General features: G+C 39.1%; 1 long non-coding RNA gene across 2 annotated transcripts in view; it reads left to right on the top strand.

The window, feature by feature from the left end:
- The first annotated feature begins 291 nt into the window (after positions 1-291).
- The window catches only part of LOC110345478 (uncharacterized), a 53,324-nt gene continuing 31,864 nt past the window's right edge, over positions 292-21,751 (top strand). The window contains exons 1-4 of one of the 2 annotated variants that reach the window (XR_002388850.2): positions 292-554; positions 7,156-7,201; positions 9,519-9,598; positions 15,183-15,283. This is a non-coding gene — a long non-coding RNA (uncharacterized LOC110345478). The remainder of the gene's footprint in view (positions 555-7,155; positions 7,202-9,518; positions 9,599-15,182; positions 15,284-21,751) is intronic. The other variant, XR_015442345.1, reaches the window with a different exon arrangement.

Here is a 21,751-nt window from a genome sequence, read left to right on the forward strand (position 1 = left end):
CAGAATGTCAAGAAGTACTGTGATGAAAGGTACAGTTGAAACTAGGCACGGAAAACTCACATTTTTTATTCCAATTACTCAAAGTTTTATAGGTAAGGTCACCTAGTTAAATTTGAATTTCAGGTAAGTAATATTGTAAGCAGAATAGCATCCCACGAAAGGTTCTTGGGTCCTAATCCCTGAAACCTGTGGAGATCTTGCTTTACTTGACAAAGAGGACTTTCAGGTGTGAGTAAGTGTATGGCCTTCCAGATGAGGAAGTCACTTAATTGTACCAGGTGGGGCCAATCTAATAAATGAGCCCTTAAGAGAGACCTTTTGCCAAGTGCAATCAAAGAGAGAGGTGACTAAGGAAGAAGGGTTGGAGAGAGGCAGCACTGCTGGCTTTTAAGATGGAGGAAAAGGCCATGAACCAAGAAATGTGGGTGGCCTGAGACACTGAAAAAGAAAAAAAAGCAAACTATCTCTTATGGCCTCCAGAAAGGAATGTAGCCCAGCTGACACCTTGATTTAAGCCTGGTGAAATTCATGGCAGACTTCAAAACTACATAACTGTAAGTTAACTTTTTTTTAATCTGCTAAATTTGTGATAATTTGCTACAGAAGCAATAGATAACTAATGCAATTAACAGATTATAATTTTTTTTGGTTTTTTGAAACAAGGTCTTACTATTTAGTTCAGGCTGGCCATGAACTCCCTTTGTAGCCCAGGCCGGCCTCAAACCTGCGGTGATTCTCCTGCCTCAACCACGTGAGTGCTGAGATTACAGGCATGTGCCATGCCCAGCTCCAGATTATAATTTTTAAGTACAAATTTGGCCCATGCAATACTTGAAATGTACTTCTACTAAAATTTACCTCAATTTTGAAGTTGAAAAGTAACTGAGACCTGTGTTTTACCTGACAACCCATTTTACACAAAAGTTTCCAGAACTCTTCCATACCTGTGCATCTGTCTGTACTCCATCCCTGAATCAATTTTGGGAACTTGCTATGCACTGGCAGTAAAACAGACAATGTGCCTATTCTATTTCATTGAATCCTCACAACTCTTTGGTCCAGGTATTATAAGTAGGTAACTGAGTCTAAGCAAGGTTATACAACTTGTTCAAAGTCAAACAGGCAGGAGAGAAGCCTGGGATGGGTCCAGTTTGACACCAAAGCTCATTCTGCTAAGCTATCTGCATCTAGTTTTCTGGGCTGCCTCTTCCTCTCTTACCTTGTGTTTATCGTTGGAGCATCAAAGGGTAGCTTTACTGCTGCCGACTGTCTTCAGTAATCTGATGTCTGCCCCCACCTCTCCGAGGCCACTGAAACCCATCCTCAAAGGTCACTGATAGCCTCTGTCACCACATCTGAGTCACCCTTCCCTTTCCCTTCTCTGTAGCACAGGAAGACATGGCTGCCTCCATGGCCACCATAGTGTACTGTACTCCCATGCTGTAATTCTGAACTTCCCTCCTCCGTCACCAATTATTCCCTCTGCCTCCTTACTCTCCTCACCCTTTACAATTGTAGGGGACAGTGTGATTCTATTCTTCCTCTCTCTTACATCTCCATTTCAGAACTCTCAGAAATTTCACTCATGGTCACAGTCTCGATTTCATCTCTGCTGAGATTCCCACAGGAGCCCTGCTTCTCTCTCCCTAATGCTGGTCTCACATCTACAGCTGCCTTCAGGACAGTCCCAGGCAGACACTCACAACCAGGCCTGTCACCCCTTCCCTCATGTCCGAAGGGAAGGGTGCTCTCCACATTTAGGGTCTGAGTGAGTCATTTTAACTCCTTCCTTCCCTACATGAAGAAGCCCAGTAGTTGTCCCACCCCAATGTTCTTATGATGTCTTTTGCCTTGTTTTTTTCTTTTCTGTTGTGCTGTTCTTGTTAGACAAGCCCCTGTAGCCTCCTCCTGCCATAGCACACCTGAGAGATGTTACAGATGTGGCCCTGACCTCGGAACAGGTTCAGTCACTCTGGAGTGGGCCAGGGCATTAGCTGTTTGTAAGTTTCCCCCAGGTAGATTCATCTTTTGGCACCCATAATAAATTACCAACTTTGTATTTTAAAAGGACACAAGCTAATACACAGCTCTCATGGCGAATCCATCTGCTTACCTTTTCCATATTTTAGAAACTGTCTCATTCCTTCCTTTGTGGTCACATCATATCATAACCTTTTGTCTCCCTGATTCCCTGGTCACATTGCCTTCTTCCTCTTCTGTAACTCAAATCTCCCTCTACTTACCCTGTAGGATACTTTTGGTGTATTTAGGGTTCACCTAGATAGCACAGGTTAATGTCTCCAACTCAAGATCTCAAAGAACATCAACAAAGTCTCTTTTGTCCCTCAAACATTCACAGGTTACAGGGTAGGCCTTGGATAGCCTTAGGGTCCATTGTCAGCCTATCACACCTGGTGCTTGACTTGTCAGCAACTTTGGGAACCCATCTTAAAACTGAGCAATTTTCTTTCAGTCTCCTTTGTCCAATCGATCTTCCTCAGCATCTTCCTAATATACTACCTCATTAGAACAGAGGTCCTAACAGGTTCCTGATAAAAATGCCACAAAAGTTCCCCTCTACATTCAGTTCTGGGACAAGCCTAGTCCATGCACACCAAGAACTCCTGATCTAACAAGATACACTCTCTCTTTTCCTACATGACTATCTTAGTCAGCTTTCCTGTCACTGAGACACAAAACGCAACACCCCAACTTAGAGGAGGAGAGGTTTAATTTAGCTCCCAGTTTCAGGGAATCCAGTCCACGGTTGGCTGGCTCCAAAGCAGAAAAGTCACTGTGGAAGGGTATAGTGGAGCAAAGCTGCTTAGTTCTTGAGGGCCAGGAAACAGAGCCAGGGAACAGTGACAAAGGGGAAGGAGCAGGGACCAGACAGAAATCCCAAATCCATGCTTCTATGACCCACCCAGACTACCCAGATGTGTGCTTCACCAGTCCCCTGAATGGATCCCAAAGTCAAGCAAGTTTACATTCTACCCTAACCACCATGATAATCACTTTGCTTCAGGTATATGGATGCTTCTCAGAATATGCTTGGCATATGACTGGTGTGTTTTGTCATGCTGTTTCACTGACATGTGAGGCTTATCTTCTCTTCCTGTGCTCACTCAGGTCTTACCCTTGACCTACCTGCTTTGCTTTCCTTGGGCTGCTGTAACACAACAGTACAGATGGGGTGATTTAACAGCAGTTGGTCTCACAGTTCTGCAGGCTGTATGTCTGAAATCAAGGTGCAGCAAGAGATGGTTTCTTTTGAAAATGGTAAGGGAAAGATCTGTCTAAAGTCTCTCTCCTTGGCCTGTAGATGACCATCTTTTCTCTATCTCTCTCTCTTTTTTTTTTTTTTGGTACCAGGAATCGAACTTGGGACCTTGCACTTGCGGAGAAGGTGGTGGAACCACTGAGCTAAATCCCTGGCCCCTTCTCTTTATCTCTTTACATTATCTTCCTACCTTGTGTGTCTGTCACCAAATTGCCCCTTTCTATAAGGACTACAGTCATATCAGAGTAGGAGCTACCCTAATGACCTCATTTTAATTTGATCACATCTATAATAACTCTACTCCAAATAATGTCTTTGTTTTAGGTACTGAAAGTTAGGACTCCACCCTACAAATCTGGTGAGAACTCAATTCAACTCATAACACTAGTCCTATTTGGTTCCTGAAATCTAGGGCCTCTGCACACTAAACTGTGGGTTCCTCCCTCATCTAAACAATGCAGGCATCCTCATCTGCTCATTTGGAAAAATAATGATCTATACCTTGACTGCATTATAGCTGTCTTTGAACAATTACTTTGTGTGTGTGCACACACACGCATAATGGTTTGGAAGCACACTTCTCAGACTTATCAGCCTTGCAGAAAGCTGTTATGTCTTATGATACTATATATAGTAAATATACTATTTGTTGCTTTACTCTCAGAAAATTTGAGAGAATTTAGTTTGGGTAGGGATTGAGCAGAGATTACTCCAAGCATAGGAAGTGCTCTGATATGTACAGCATTGTATGAAGGATTCCTTTAATACCTACCTTTGTTGGGGACAATGTAGTGAATTTTTCAGATATCCTGCTGCTTAAAAGCTATGAGCTGACCAAAGAGGAGGAGGAGGAGAGAAGAAAAGTCTCTAGATATTCAAATCCATTAATCTAAAACCTGAATGAGTCAAGGTTAACAGCATTTTGCATCATCAGCATGATTCCTCCACACCACACCTACAGCAGCCTCACTCTTCGGTGATAGCAAGGTGCTTTGGAGGGTTTATCAAACTGACACAGGCACCCCACATCAGGCACTCTGCCAGCACCTTGCTGAGTGGCCCAGGATCTCTTTCAACTTGTATTTGATGAGTCCTTTGCCTGCCAGAGGACTTCTGGTCACTTCCACAGAAGCAGTGCACACATTACTGAGAATGGGTGGGTACCTAGGGGCTAGCATAAGTGTCAACAGAACTGAAATGGGGGAATCTCCCATATTAAAAAGGAGCCCCGGGCTTGATGTAGTGGTGAACACCTGCAATTCCAGCTACTTGGGAGGCTGAGGCAGGATGATTAGAATGAGTCCAGCCTGGCAGTTTAATGAGACCCTGTCTCAAAATTTAAAAAGCTGGAGGTAGGTGTAGCTTAATGGTAGAGCACTTGCCTAGCATGCCTGAAGCCCTGAGTTCAATCCCCAGTACTGTTTATCCACAGTCATAAAATAAATAAAATAGGCTCTGGAGCACATGTATCCCTCTGGAGAGGAATGTGTCGAAGCTCTTTAAAAAGGTGATGAATACGGGACTTGAATCAGCTGCTACAAATGAAAGCCCTACACATTGAAATAGTTCAAACCCTTAAGCACCTGTGCTTTGCTTGGTTTATCTGGGTCATTGCTTAGTCTCTTCTGTACTCTCCCTGTTCTCTCTTAGGAATATGTGGCTTTTCTACATTTATTTGATATTTCTGAGCTCCTACTTACTGTTTCTTTCATTTCAGCTTTGTTTCTTGTGCTCATGCCCAGGTTACACCAGCTGTCCCTTCCTGCTGTTGATGCTGGGAGAGACAGGAGCCGGTTCCAGCTTCGGCCCAAATTCTCCATAGATGGGGGCTTTCCATGACTCTTTTAGCTCGGTGACCCTGTCACTTTACAGCCTCCCTCCTGGAGCCTAAGTGCCCAGGAATGGCTACCTCCTCTGCTGCAATTCCTGAGCACTTACCAACTATGATCTTGGTCTCCTTTCTTGCTGCAGCTGCCACTTTGAGAGAAAGAAGAGGAATCATCAGGCATCAGATGCTTGCTTGAGTGGGCTGCATTTCCTTCTCAGAACTTGAATGTGGAGTCAGTCAGGCTCATCCCCATGACTTTGCACTACTGGAGCAGCTGGGGGTTATTTTTGAAATACAGGCATTAAAGGAAAACTGCAGTTGCCCAGGACTTTCCTCCATGTGGGACTGTGCAGAAGGTTAGAAGTTAGGATGGAGCAAGGGGGGCTGAGCCAGCTCCATGGGAAGCTAGCTGGCTTGCTGAGAGCCTGGCATGTGCTGCCTCAGTCTCTCCCATCTTTTCTTTCATCTCAGCTTCCAAGCTCATTCCCAAGAGGCCATAGGCCCATGTTACCTGATTTTTGGCCACCAAGATATTCAACTTGACATGTGACCTCTCCTTACTCTGTCTTATGCAGATTTGTAACATATTTCCATTCCCAGTTCTCTCTCTAAATGATAGATCTAGCCTGGCTATGCATGTGCTATAAATTCTTTTGTTCTTGGGTAGATGTAATGCCTCTTTTTTTTTTTGAATGTCTGTATATCTTTTGTGATGATCTATGTCAGTGCTGTAAGATGAGAACTTAGCAATTTGCAACGTACTAATGACATTTGAGGTTTGTGTGCAAGGAACAGAGAAATCTAAAATTAAAGGAACCTAAAAAATAGCTTTAAAAATAAAGAATAGATTCCTGTCTTGTAACCCAGTGAAAGAATCCAATGCAGAGATGGTAAGTTGGCTCAGATCTTGGAAATCCTTAGAAAACAGTTGACCATGCTGTTACCTGTGTGGTGTGACCTCATCTTCATGATATAAGGTGGCATCTACTTCCAGGCTGCAGTAGAGGTGCAGTGATGAAAAGAAAAGGCAAAGACCACGTGTCAGCCACCTCCCATGTAAGGGTCCCAGAAGTTGCTTTAAAATACTACTTGCTTGTGAATTGATCAGAACTTAGCCATATGATCACACTCAGTCACAGGGGAAGCTGGGTAATAGTAACATGGCCTTTATTTAGGGCTGCCATGACTCTACTGAATGTTGTATTACTAGAAAGGAAGGTGAAAATAGTAAAGGACAAACTAGCAGCCTCTGCCATAAAAATCTATTCTAGAAATAGATTTTGAGAGACTCCTGGTAGAATGAAGAATATATGCCTTAAAAAATGCAAAGCAAAAGTTTGCACCAAAAGTGCATATATATCCATATAAATGCATATGTGTGTATCCATATATGTAATAAAGCACACAAATTTATATATGTCAATATGTACGTAATACAATTATATTTTAAGCCAAGTAGACAGAGTAAAGAATATATTGGGAATATTTTAAGCCATTTCTGTAAATAGTAACGACTTGTTCTGGAATGTTTCTCCAAGATTGCAGTAATCCTCTGAGGCATTAAATTGGTCTGTGACCTTGAACAGATCAGCCAGGAACTCAGATGGTGAAATCCCTGAAATCTCTGGAGTCCCAGTTGCCACAATTATTTCAACCTTGTGCTAGGAAGCAATGCCCTATGGGTTACCAAGTCTGCATATCATCTTACACAGAAGTAGACTATGTAGATTTTGACACCATAGTTACAGCAAGCTATGGGAAAGGTGGGGCGGGCAGTGTTCAGGTACAGGCAGGAAATCCATCTGCAGAAATTGAGTGAAGCACCAGATGAAATATGACACTTAATAAAGAATGTGGGCTGCCCTCTTGGGCAAATGTATCCCATAAATGATGGTTTCCATCCAACAGGAATCAAACTAATCTTTTGAATTTTTAGGCTAACTTTTTGAAAAGGACACAAAAATATTTTTATATAACTTTGTTTTCTTGTGTAAGAGGATACATTTTTAATTTAATCTTAATTAATCAACTTATTTATTTTGCCCAGAGGTACTAAAACCACCAGGAACAGCCTCTGGCTTCATCAGAAACAGGTAAACTTAAAAAGTAGTCATTATGGTTTATATCTAGATGTCCTCCAAAGCTTCATATACTCATAACTTTTTGGGAGGTGACTGGATCATGGGTGTGTGGTACTACTCACTGGATTAGTCAACTGATGGTTTTATAGCTGGGTGTGATGTTGGAAGGGAAAGCCTGGTGGGAAGAGATGGGTCACTGTGGGCATGGCCTGGAGATATAGATATAGAAAAATATATAGAGAGAGACAGATATAGATATATCTCCCTCCTCCTCTCTTAATCCCTCTGCTTCTCACCAGCCATGTCATGAACTGTTTCCTCTCTGCCATGCTTCCCTGCCTTGGAACCAGCCAACTACGGACTTAAACCTCTACAAACTCTGAGCCAAAAGATACCATTCCTTCTTAACTTTCAGGTGTCAGGTGTTTTGTCCCAGCAGTGAGAAAGTAAGCCCGTAGTCTATGATTGTTGGTTTGCAGATACGTTAAGTTGAACAAATATTATTTTTAAAATTATACTTAAAAATTTATATAACATTGTCTAAGGCTGAAAACTAAACATAATGAGCACTTCTCAGCAAAGAAATCTTTTTATCTTCAATGATCAGAGGTCTTTACCAGTCTAATCTTTGCCTAGTACCATTATGAGTGAGTTTTACGCACTATATTTCTAACCCTCCCACAAATGATTTTTCTAACAATGCTTAGGAAATTTATTAGCAAAGTCCAAGACAGTCTCCAGCAAAACGATAAACCTGGAAGGTGTTAGCAAACATGTATGTGATCTCTGAGCTGCAGGATTTCTGTTACGAGTTTTAACTTTAGGTTTTCACAAAGATGAATTATAAGCAATTCTGGAATTTTAATAATTACCTTGTAATTAATTACTGCTACTCAAATTTCCTTGTCTGAGTTTTGCATTTGCCTTTTCTCCCATTAGCATTACAGAATATCGAAGTACATCATACATAGCATTCTGAGCAGAAAAAAGTCACAATTTAAATAGAAGAAAGTAGTAGAAAAATTGAATACCCTCAGCCAATGACAGTCTAGGTGTACTTAGCTCAAAAAGACCTTATTCATGGCAGTAGGCACCCTCATTGTATTGCTATCAAACATGCAAATGGGTGCCCAGCTTTGTAGTCAAGTATATGGTACAGTTTTAAGGAGGAGGTAGGTGGAGTTATTAAAAATGACCAAAGAAACTATACATACATATGCACACACAATACATAATATATATATTTATTTTTATATTTACATTTCATTTTCCTTGACTTTTACAGGTTGATTTTCCTCTCATGCTTTGGCTACATCCATCTCTGTCTATACTGTCCCCAAAGCCCATTGTCTCTATATGTATACAGTTAGGTACACATACACACAGTCCTTGACACACAGACATTGACAAAGTATATAAAATACTCAATAGCAACAACAAAAAGCAAAACAAAACTAGAGGCAAGATGAGATAAAAATGGAATGTCTCTTGTTTTTTGTGGAGAGCAAGTAGAAATTTTAAAAATTACTGACTTTATGAATTTGCATTCTCCTCTGAGCAAGGATATGAGTATTGAGAAGATTTCTCTTCTCTCTTACCTGATTTACATCCTGACATAACATGACCTCCAGCTCACCATTGGAATGCCTAAGCTATCTCACTTACTGGAGGAGATCTTTACTCTTCCAGGTTATGGATTTTAGAGCCAACATTAAAGGACACTGATTCCTCTGCTAATCTCTCAGGAAGTTGTTATACTGGGGAGGCTAATTTGTGTCAGTCTACTGGAGAGAGATGCTTAGTTGACAAAGTCAAGTAGAGTAAATAGAATTGGGCTCACGATGTGGTCCTTCCTGAGTTCTGTAGTGAAGAAAACAGAATGTTCATTCATGTATCTTAAAAGGCATTCTCAAGATGCATAAACCCACAAATCTGTAAGCAAGTAGTTTGTATTCCTGAAGCCTATCTAGGAGTTATCTCGAGTGGCCTTCAGAAATATTAAGGCAAGCAAGGACAGGATGGATACTTCAGAAGGGACATGACATCCTCAGGCTTGGGATATGAGCAAACCTTCCCCTTATTCATTGGCTTTTTTGTGTAAATTTGACTTTGTTTCTTCCTTTCAATGTTCTAAGGTTGCCTTTTAAGCAGAAATACAAAGAATAATTTGTAAAAGGCTTTTTCAAGCTTCATATTATTTAATTGGTTTAATTGAAGGCCAAATGGGTAGGTGTTTGTGTATAATAATAAAAATTTAAATCTCATGGTTAAAGAATTCTAATATTTCCTATAGTGATAATCCACTGTATTATTCTTCTTCATTGTAAAGGATGAGAAAAGGCAAGTTATCAAACCTCTGGAAATGTCAGCTATAAAATGAAGATGGTATCAAACTCAAGTTAAGAAGATGTAAGTAAATCACTTACTATGATATTAACACCTGCATAGTTATGAATTTATGTGTATCTTAGTCACTTTTCCACCACTGGGACACAATACCCAACACCTACAACTTAAAGAAAGAGAGGTTTATTTTGGCTCACAGTTTGAGAAGTTTCAGTCCATGTTCGGCTAGCTCCATGGCAGAAATGGCATGACGGAAGGGCCCAGCACAGAGGAAAGTTGGTCATTGCCTGGTAACTAGGAAGTAGAGAGGAAGGGGAGGAGACAAGGGAGGAAATACACCCTTCCGGGTCACATCCCCATTTTTCCACCTCTAACCAGGTCCCACCTCCTAACAGCTCACTCCACCACTGAGCTCATTAATGAGACTTTTGAGGGAAAGCCCCGATCTACATACACCATTTGCCCTACTTCCCAAAAGACTCATGTCTCTTTATGCAAAATGCATTTAGTCTAAGAATAGCCAAAGTTTTAACAATTTCAGGATTGCTGAAAAGTCCAAGTCCAAGGTCTCCTCTGAGATGCAAGGCAGACTCTTAGCTGAAAAAAATAAGTTAAACACTGCTGATGGACAATGGCACAGGGTAAGCATTCCTATTCCAAAAGGGAGAAATAGAGGGACAGAAACCAATGGTACCAAAGCAAGATGTAAACCCAGCAGGGAAAACATTAAATTCTATAGCTCCTTGTCTACCACCTGGGGCAGGTTGTGACAAGATATGAGCTCCAAAGAGTTTAGGCAGCCCCACCCCACACCTATAGTATTGCCAATTGTAATCCTCATGGCCATTCTCTTGGGGTAGCTTTGCTCACTGCCTGTGGGTTTCCTCAGATGTTCCATATTACTGTATTCTCCAACTTCCTGGAGTCTCCACTGCATTTTTGGCTTCACTCTCACAGCTTCATGCACTGCCCTCTCACTGGCACACTGTCTAGCCTTTCCAACCTTCTTTTATAATCAGGGTGGAAGCTCTATGACCCCATAACTCTTCATTCTGCAAGCCTATAAACCCAGTACTACATAGATAATGTCAAGGTCTACCACCAGTTTGAGCAGTAGCCAGACCCACTTAGATCATGGCTGCAGTGGCCTCTAAATGCCCAGATGGTTGAACTCAGGAAACCAGTTTCCTAGGCAGCCCTTCTGGAGCAAGAAGCCTAGAGGTTCTCTTCTCAAAACAAAGCTTTACAGCTTTACATCTCTGAGCCTGTGCATGGTGGGGTTTTCCTGATTCCTGAAATCCCCATAAGACATCTTTCCTATTGTTCTGATGCAAAGTACTTGGCTTCTTTTAACATTAATTTCTTTAACAACCACATTCTCCTTTACTTCAGCTTTGCAAGCATTTCCTTTCTGGCAAATGGGAAAGGAAAATTTTAAATGGGCTTGTTGCTTCTGATTCTCATTGTAAACCTGGTTAACAGCAGCAAAAAGTACTTATGCCACAGCTTGAATTTGAAGCTGCCTTGAAATTTCCTGTTAGATTAATTAGTCCACTGCCCTTAATATCAGTCTACTGCAAAGTCTCAAGACATGGGCAAAATTTCTGCCTGAGCATAATACAGATGACTTGTCCAACTGACAATGGAGTCTTTATTCCAAACTGAAACCTCCTGACCCTGGCCTTTACCATCTACATTTCTTTTAGCATTCTGGCCTTCTGTACTCTGACCAGAATCTCCCATCAAGTTCCACTTATGGAGTTATAGGGCTTCTCTAGCTGACATCTCCAAACCTTTCCAAACTTCTCCCATGAACCAGTTCCAAAAGTTACTGAACCACATAGTCATATATAGTCATGGTAATGACTATACTCTTGGTATCAAAATCTGTTTTTTTGTTTGAACTTGAATCAAACTTGGGACCTTGTGCTTTCAAGGCAGGTGGCAGAATTACTGAGCTAAATCTCCGGCCCCCAAAATCTATTTTAATCATTTTCTCATCATTGGGACAATACTCAACACCCACAACTTAAAGAAGGAAAGGTTTATTTTGGCTCACATTTTCAGAACTTTAAGTCCATAGTTTGCTGGCTTCAAGGCAGAGATGGCATGGTAGAAGGCCTGGTGCAGAGGAAAACTGCTCATATCATGGCAGCTAGGAAGTAGAGTATGGGCCTAGCAGAGAAAAGCATTTCATGTCGTGGAAGCCAGAGAGTGAGAATGAAGGGATGAGCCAGAGAAGAAGATATGCTCTTCCAGGACCATGCCACTATTGTTCTACCTCCAACCAGACATCCCTCCCATGATCCCATTACCTTCCAAATATATGAGCCTTTTGGAGGACACCCCAGATCATGCCAAGGTGTATCAGGTAGGTATTTTTTTAGCTGTTTAAGAAAACAGCCATTTATTTAGCTAATTTAGGTTGGGTTCAACTCAGTGGTTCTTCTAGTGTTAGCTGGACTCCTGTATGAATCTCTAGTAGTGACAGATCATCCAGGTGTCTCTGCTTTCTGGAGGGGACAGCTGGCTATTGCCTGGGACAATAAAATCAAATGACCCATAGAGGTCCTTCATTTTCCAAACAATCCAATCAGGCCTAATCACATAGTGGTTTCAAGGGGCCGAAAGAAAGAAGAGCATACAAGGGGTTGAGGCTTAGATTCTGAACTGGCACACTATCATTTCTGCTGTATTGTGTTGGACAAAGCAAGTCACAAAACCAGACCAGATTTATAGGGGTGAGTAATATATTTTACTTCCTTTTGGAAGAGTTAATAAGTCATATGACAAAGGTATCTTATAGCAAACACAAATACAGTGACTAAGAATACATATACATGTATATTAATATATATTATATATATTATAATATATGTTATATTATGTATTATAAATATAATATATTATATAATATATATATTAAAATCTTAAAGTAGAACTAGGAGTAACATAAATTGCAGCAGAAGGCCTACATCATAAAGAACATGTTGATGTGATCAGTGAAGTCTTCATAGAGTTTTCAATATTTTAAGGTGCCAGAGTTGGATCCAAAGCCAAATAAAATGATGGCATAAAGTAATAGCAATGGAACTCTTGAAATATTATCTGCATAGCAAACCTTGGACTGGGTCAGTGGTAGAACTGACTGGGTCCCTTTCTAGAGCTCTTTCTTTGTTGTTGCTATTCACATGATTCATCTGAAGCTTTCTCTGATCCTCTTATATGTGTTCTAGGATCTGGGAATGTGAACAAGAGAGACCAAGTTCCTGCTATAATAGAAAACATCCATGATTTCTATTTTATGGATTATAGTTTCCATCTATGGAAACCAAAGAGAAATAGCTTTAAAAAATTGTGTAAATGTGCAAGAAGCACTAATGACAAATGGCATTTTTAAACAGCAGTGGGTTGTGATAGAGTAACTAGTATCGGGAGAAGTGGGCACCACTTACTTGGGTGCCATGGGCGATCTCACTAGTAAGGAGGACTTATTTGAACTGAAATCTAAATAAAAAGGAGGCAACTTGGTCACTCTTTTCAGACATGGAGACAGCAAATGCAAGGCCCTGCAGCAAAGACAAGCTTGTGTCTTTAAGAAATTACAAAGACAGTATGACTGCTGGTGAAGAAAAAAGAGAAAGGGGGAAGAAGTAAGACAGAGAAATGGGCAGAAGTCAGATTTCCTGAGTCTACATAGACCCTTATAGACTTAGTAAGAAGCTGGAATTCTTTTGATAATTTTTCTAAAAATTGGAGGATTTTAAATAGGATCAAATTAAATAATCTGATTTATACCGGTAAACATGATTTTGAAAGAGGCACTTTCTTAGAACACATTTAATGATCTTCTACTTTATCAAGAGAACTGCGTGTTTTCTTTGTTCTGATGGGAAATGGATAATGAAGAACAATGTTTCCCAATTCCAGCCAAAAAATGTGATGACAATATTCGAAGGGCACAATGTGACAACAACAAAAAAATGCTGTTTTGTTTGAGAAAGACACTAGAGAGGGAGATTACTTTGAGACAAGAAGTTATCCAAAAACCCAAAGATAAAAGCCCAGTAAGGAAGAGTAAATCTTTGTGCAAATACATACATTCAGCTCTGAGTTTCACATCTTTAGATTTGAAGATAGGTTTTTCTTTTATTCCGGGGGAGGATGGGGGTGGAATATAGCTTCTATTGGTAACTGATTCCTTGATTCAAAGCCATAGAATATATGGAAGCTTCATCCACTTAAGTTTCCCATATGCACAGCTAATTCATATATGATAGAAACATTTTAAATAAAATATTCCTTGAAAGATACTGGAACAGAAGAACACAGCACCCAAGTGATGATAGTGGCCATTATGCCATGGAGTGAATCTAACATTACAGTGGTATCTGGGAGCCCATCTGTACTTGTATGTGATCACAGACCAGAAATGGTCCCTGTGCTCTCAGCCTACCCTCCTTTTTATTATTTATTAAGAAATAGAGAGTATTTAGTTTAAGAAACCTGAGTGGGTGATTTATGTTGGAGATAATATATGCATATATCTATATCATTTACTAGACATCAGCTTGTGGATTATTGAACTCTTCATGATATATCTACCAATTTTCTACTCACACCAGTAAGGTGTTCTATGGAAAAATGGGTCTCTGTGTTAAAATATAAATATCTATTAGGAATTATGAGGACAAAAAATAAAAGTTATAACTACTACATACCTGTTAGAATGGGCAAAATTCATAACTTGAAGATGCCAAATGCTGTCAAGGATGGGGAACAATAGGAACTTCATTGCTGGCGAGATGAAAAATAAATGGCACAACAACTTTAGAAGACAGTTTGGCAGTTTCTAAACGTAAAAATAAAAACTAAATACTGTATATCCTTACCATTTGACCCAACAATGAGTTTGTTGGTATCTTACATCCATACAAAAACCTACATAAGAATGTTTGTAGCAGCTTTATCCACAATAGCAAAAATCTGGAAGAAACCAAGATGTCCTTCAACAAGTGAATGGATAAATAAGCTGTGGTCCAACAGTGAAATAATTTTCAGGGCTGAAAAGAAATGAGCTATCAAGCCATGGGAAAACCATGGAACAAATGTAAACTGTGTATTACTAAGTCAAAGAAGCCAATTGGAGAAGGCCAGAAACTATATGATTCCAACTCCATGCCATTCTGGAAAAGGCAAAACTATGAAGACAGTAAAAGGGTCAGTGATTGTCAGGTGGGGGAGGGAAGGGAGGAATGAATGGGGGGACATGGAGGACTTTTAAGGTAGTGAAAGCACTCTACATGATACAATAATGATGGATACATATCATTATGCATTTGTCAAAAGGTAGAGAAAGTACACCAAGAATGAATCATAATGAAAACAACTCTATGATAGCAATGTGTCAATGTAATTTCATTGACTATCACGTTGTACCATTCTAGATATAGAATTGTTATAATGGAAGAGGCTTGTGGGGACAGAGTATGTAGAAAATCTTCATACCTCCCATTTAATTTTGTTATGAAATTAAAACTATTCTAAAATAGTTTGTCTTTAAAAATTAAGTTTCACAGTAATTAATAAGGATAGTAATTTATAACTGGCACATAGCTTAGGAATTGTCATTATTTTTCTCTGTGAGCATTCAGAGAAGAAACAAGTGACATCAGAAGCATCAGAGGCTCCCTATTTGGATGGAGGCATACAGTGCAGAGATTAAAGGCCTTGTCAAGCAGTTGGGAGGTAAATATTAATACTATTTTAATGTTTATAGTTCTTTACAGCTTAATTACTTACTACTTAGTTACTCTTTATAGTAATTATGAATATCAGGAATTATTTTTTACATAAAGTTGTCATTTGTGTCATTTGCCAATTTCCAGGGTATAAATGCTCCCACCACAGCCACTTTCAAGTTCACCACAGTTCAACATCCGTCTTTAAAATTTTTTGAGTACTTAACAATCAGCTGTCCAGCACAACAGTGCACGTGGTACATAGCTTTAGTTCCTTGCATTCCAAATTTTACCCTAAATGTATGTCTGTCTTTGCTTCCCAGAACTCAATTTGGTCAAAAGGTTAAATCTGCCAATGAGGTTAGTTTGTGGATGAGGAGATATCCTCAGCAAAGAAATTCAGTAATAATTTGTCTATTTTTCTTCTTCATTTTAAACACTTAACTCTGTGTCCTTTATGAACATTAATTAATGAAATCTCCCTCCAAATACTTATTAGGTAGCTACTGTTACTATTCACTTTTGCAAATGGCAATAAAAAGAGACTGATTTTTCCAGATGCAGTGGCGCACAGCTATAATCCCAGCACTTGGGAAGCTGAGGCATGTGGATCACACGTTTGAGGCCAGCCTGGACTACATAGCTAGTTAAAGGCTAGCCTGGACTATATAGCAAGACCCTGTCTCAAAAAAACAAAACAAAATAACCAGCAATGGAGCCACACCCAACATCCATCACAAATGTGCTAAATGGAAGAGTTTAAGCCAGGTAATCTGGCTTAACTTCAGACTTCCAACCAGTTTCTATGCTGCTTCTAAAGGGCCTGTGTCAGAAATATAACTGTATAACTCAGACCACATTCCCTAGAAAACTAAGCCAGAATCAAAACATATATGCTGACACCTCATCAGCAATGATGAAGAAAAGAATGGGCATCAGGGAAGGAGGAAAAGCAAAGTTGTGGAAATACATTTCCAAGCTGCCCATAGCTTCCAGAAAAGCTCTTGCTTGGGTCTTGGAGGATGACTTCTGAGAAACTGTACAAAGTTTCTTCACCTTTGAATAACCCATTCAAAGAAAGGAAGAGAGAGGCATTTCTTGGCTCTATTGGTTGAGGTTTGTCCCAAAGGGAGTCAGCTCACCTGCACTTCTTAGGTTGTGCATGCGTGACTGTCACATGCTTCTCAAGGTACCTCCTGTTTCTGCAGAACCAGAACATGAAGCCCGAAGCCTGAAGTGTAGACTGTGGTGCTCTTCATTGTGCCCAGAGAAATGTTAGGGTCTGAGTCTAGAGCAGGCTTGCTCTTCTGTGTTGGTGGCTGAGGCAGCAGCAACTTGGTTCCATGAGCACAAGTGTCTGCCCCACTCATGGCCAAAAAACAATCAGGTGGGCAGATGTGATGCTGAACTAGCCAGAGGATGACATTAAGTACAAGGGTATAGGATAGCATATTCTCTGCTCCTGTGTGCCTGCATGGACTGGGCCAGATCTGGACTTATTCTGGAATTCATCTTCATTCAATTGGTATAGAGAAGGGCTCGATGGCTGTGTTATCTTTTCTGACCCAACCAACCATACAAATGCAAATTGTCTGGAAATATGGTAAACTTAAGATTTAAGACCCAGGCCTAACCCTTCTTATGAAGGCAGAATTTAAGTTATAAACATTTGAGTTATCCCCTTAAGCTACTCAACAATCCAGGAGTTCATAAATAAAAGATTAATTCAATCTCCATATATATTTCCATAACACTTTTATGGTTCTTTATATGATACTTAGATTCTACCATATATTACAATTGTCTAACTTAGAATTCTAGAATGTAATCACCTGAAGGTGGATTTCTAATCTTTTTCATCATGATCAATCTTCATATTGCTTGATAAAATGAATAACACAATATATATTTGTTGACTTAAATGAAATTTTGCATCCAAATCCAGCTATATGATCTGCAGAGCTCAAAGCAGAATGAAAATGTAGGACTTATGTTCACAAAACAGGAAAAGTGTTATTAAAAGTACTCAAATAGAAAGCATTTTCCTTAAAAAATTTTTATTACTTACAAAATACAAGAGTGATAGTGACACATAATTAGAACAAACCAATTGAAAAAGTTATATTGATACTGTAGTTTCATATAATCAATAAATGCAAGACATTGATATGCTCTGATTACTCACAAGATTTTTTTGCTTTCCTGCAAATTTTTATATTAAGTCAACAAATTTACACTTTTTAAAAAATCCATTTTTAAGCATATTGAAGATGATGTTATCTTGACAAATTCAAAACTGAAAATATTTTCAGTTGTCATTTTTTATTAGTATGTGTTTCAGTACATAATGATCACATTCCTCATGAGGAGTTGGTACATGTACACATGTACATAACGCATATCAATTTTTTAACCCCTCCCATTTCCTTCCCTTCCCCTCCCCCATCTCTTGGTCTCCTTCCCATTTGCAAAAGATCTATCTCCCTATTTTCTATTACCTGACATTTAGTTTTCCTCTTTATTTATATTTTAGTTTTCTCATATAAGAGAAACCAGGCAATACTTAAGCCTGTGTATCTGATTTATTTCACTTAACATTATGGCCTCAAGGTGCATCCATTTTTCCTGAAAATGACTCAATTTTTTCTTTATGGCAGAGTAGTATTCCATTGTGTATAAATGCCACCTTTTCTTTATCCATTCATCTGTTGAAGGGCTTATAAGCTACTTCCAAGACTTAGCTATTATAAATTGTGTTTCTGTAAAGATGAGTATGCATGTCTCACTGTCTTTAACTCTTTCAGGAAGATCCCTAAAAAGGGCTAACTGAGTCAAATAGAATTTCTAATTTTAGTTTTTTGAGGAATCTCTATCCTTATTTCCATAGTAGCTATACTAGTTTACGTTCCCACCAACAATGTAGAAGACTTCCTTTTTCCCTGCAGCTTTACTAGCATTTGTTATTATTTGATATCCTGATGATAGTCATTCTCTCTGAAATAAGGTGGAATTTCAGTGTTGATTTAATTTGCTTTTTCCTAATGGCCAGAATTGTTGAGTATTTTTTCATGAATTTATTAGCCATTTGTACTCCTATTCATTTCAGTTGCCCTTTTTTTGGCTGGGTCTTTTATTTTGGTGAGAGTCTAATGTTTTTGAGTTCTTTACATATTCTAGATATTCGTTCTCTGTCCAAGGAATAGCTGGCAAAAAATTTTTCCCATCCTGTACGTTGTCTCCTCATATTGTTGGTTATCTCTTTTGCTGTGCAGAAGATTTTTAATTTTATATGATCCTATTTGTTGATTCTAAGTGTTACTTTTTGTACAGTTGGGGTTCTGTTCAGAAAATTTTTGCCTACGCCTATGTCTTCATGAATTTTACCCATTTTATCTTCCAGCAGATTGTTTCTGTCTTAACATTTAAATTTTTGATCCGCTTTGATTTTAGTTTAGTACATGCTGACAGATAAGGGTCTAGACCCAATCTTCAGCATGTGGATATCTCAGTTTTCTCAGCACCATTTATTAAAGGGCCTATCTTTCCTCCAGTGTACAGTTTTGGCCCCTTTGTTAAAGATCAGAGAGCCTTATGTGCCTGGGGTTGTTTCTGCATTCTGTATTCTGTTCCCTTGATCTACATGTGTGTTTTTGTGCCAGTATCATATTGTTTTTATCATTGTAGCTTTGTAGTATAACTGGAAATCTGTAATTGTGATACCTCCTGCTTTGCTCTTGTTGCCCAGGATTGCTTTTGCTGTTCTGGGTCTCTTCTGGTCCTGTATGAATTTTAGTATTATTTTCTCTACTTCTGTGAGGAATGCTGTTGGTATTTGAATTGCGATTGCATTAAATCTGTATATCAGTTTTGGAGGGATGGGTATTTTGACACTACTGGTTTAGTTTATCCAGGAACAGGGGACATCTTTGCATTTTCTGATGTCCTCTTTCATCTCCTTTTTCATGATACTGTAGTTGTTGTAGAGGTTTTAAGATTAAAAATAATTTTTGATAAAGTTTAATTTTGAGAAGAAAGTGCTGGTGCACCAGTTACTGAAGTTGAGAATATTTTGTAGACTTAGATTACATTAGGATAAATTTCTGATAATTTCAAATTTCAAATATAAATTTTTAACACATATAGAACTGGTGATTTTATGAAATAATTCTTCTAAAATGATTTAATGCTTCACTCAATTTTGTGTGTCTGAATTTAATCACATCTATTAATTTATACAATGGCCTTTTAATATTTTCTCTAACAGTTTCTGTCAACTTGTGCAAGTTGTACACAAAATCACAAATGATTTCATATTTTTGTATGAACCAACACACATACTTAGCATTCTATTGCCATATCTTCAATTACAAGGAAATTCTTAATTTTAAAAATTGTTTTCCTCATTAATAATTTGTTCATTTAAATCTTCATTTGTTTTGTTTTTCCATTCAACACAACAATATTTCTATTAATTCCTGTTTCTACAGTACATAATTCTGTGCATATTTGCAATGTTATGACAATTTTTGAAACTAGAGATTCTAAACATTGAAGAATTATAATAACTCCCTGATATGTTTTATTTTGATATTCCAGGGTTCACTTTTGTTTCCCAATAATTTACTATCAAAACTCAGTACCTGTACAACAGCAGATCTTCTTCCAGGCTCAGGTAAAAGAGCAGGTATTTGTGCAGGCTCTGCAGGGTCAGCTCTGGGAACAGCAGGGTAATGTGGCCTCACACTGCAGGTCTCAGCCCCGATCCCAGTAGAGAACCTCTTTTTGCTTGGAGCTCAAACCACAGGCAGACACTTCTGATGCTGCTGTTTCCAATTGAATCAGGGCCCAGGTCATGTCCCACCTGACTCCTCATGACTTGTGGTGCCCTGGGCTTCCTGGTGGCTGCTCTCCACCAGGCCAACTAGTGAGCCCAGAAGCTTGCTGTGCCTGGCACTGCTGCTGCAGGATTTCAATTGTGTGTATGCTCACTGCCTTTTCAATAGAGCTTCCTTGGCCTATGTGAGCACTCAAAGGTTGACTTATAAGAACTCTGCAGTAGGACCACTGACCAACAAACCAACATGAGCTCTTCCAAATGCACAGGCTCAGGTAGCTGCACTGATGAACTGGACATGCATGAAGCTAGCCCATTTTATCTTAATTTTAGAAAGACATCAAAACTGTGAAAAGTGCGGGCTAGATAGTGACATTTAAGTGTTTTAGATCTCAACAATAGTAAGGAATGCATTGTGCATTGACTCAGAATATACACAACTAGACAACTATCTGAAACAAGTTTCCTGAAATGGTACTTACAATTAATTCATTTTCTGTTCATTTTTTTAAGGCTGCTGACAACTCACAAAATTGATTTCATAACCCGTTAACAAGTTGTGACCCTTCAGTTTGGAAAAGGCTGGGCTAGAGGGAGGTACAAGTCAATAGTTCGACAATGATAATACTCTGCAATTTTACACTTTAAAACTTTAAAATATAATCCATTATCTAACTGAGCAATTTTCCTCAAAGGCAGTTGATTAAAAGGATAGTCATAAAACAGAAGGGAAGTATTTTTGTGACACACCACAGGGTTTAGTACTCATCCCTGCTTGGTTGAACATTTTTATTGATGGCTTGGATGAAAACATTTTATTTCCATTCAACACATTAATTGAGCACAACTTTTGTGCTGAGTCCTATTCACTGGCTGGCTGCTCACAATCAAGTAAGCCTAAACATGTGAGTCAGTGTGATGAGGTTAAGGCCTAGAAGGGGTGAATTCTTGGGAACACTCTTGGTAATGCCAGTCAGGCACTCTTGGGAACATTGAGGGCCATGACCCAAAACAGCAGTTTCATACTGCTAAAACAGAGGAAACGGCCCCAAACACAGCCTGCTAGCAACAAGCCAAGCTTCGGACATTGCCTAACAGATCATACCGACCAATGCCAAATGTGGAAGAGATGGTAAAGCCCGAAACATTCAACATCAACCTTCTAGGACTTTTCTTTTTGAAATCCATGCAGTGAACCACTTGATTTCTGTTTAATATCTAACATGATCACTTTTTTCCCATAAATTGTTTCCCCTGCAAATGTAAGCTTTTTAACAACTCTTTATTACCTGGATACTACAGTAGGTAGAGTTAAGGGAGTATGAACTTGGAAAAATGAATGTTTTCAGAATGGCAAAGTAGACATGGGTTTCTATTGGCACAGTAATTTAGTGTGTGTATTAAAAAGTAATGCTTCATAGATCATACTTTGAGATGTTCCTTCTAATTAGAAAAAAAATACCTGGTAAAAGCAGGGTGAGTCCCATATAAGGCTATTATTGGGAAAGAGGTCTTTGATGTGGTGGCTGATGCTTTTGCAATGGTGTAAACACTAGGGTGGCTCCTCAGGTATTGACTAGCAATTTATTCTTGATACATGTACATGTCTATATATCTATATATATACAATATATGCGTATA

This window comes from Heterocephalus glaber, unplaced genomic scaffold (assembly GCF_053883595.1).
Source record: "Heterocephalus glaber isolate CG9 unplaced genomic scaffold, H.glaber_assembly_v1.0 deba00001543, whole genome shotgun sequence".
Classification (NCBI taxonomy): domain Eukaryota; kingdom Metazoa; phylum Chordata; class Mammalia; order Rodentia; family Bathyergidae; genus Heterocephalus; species Heterocephalus glaber.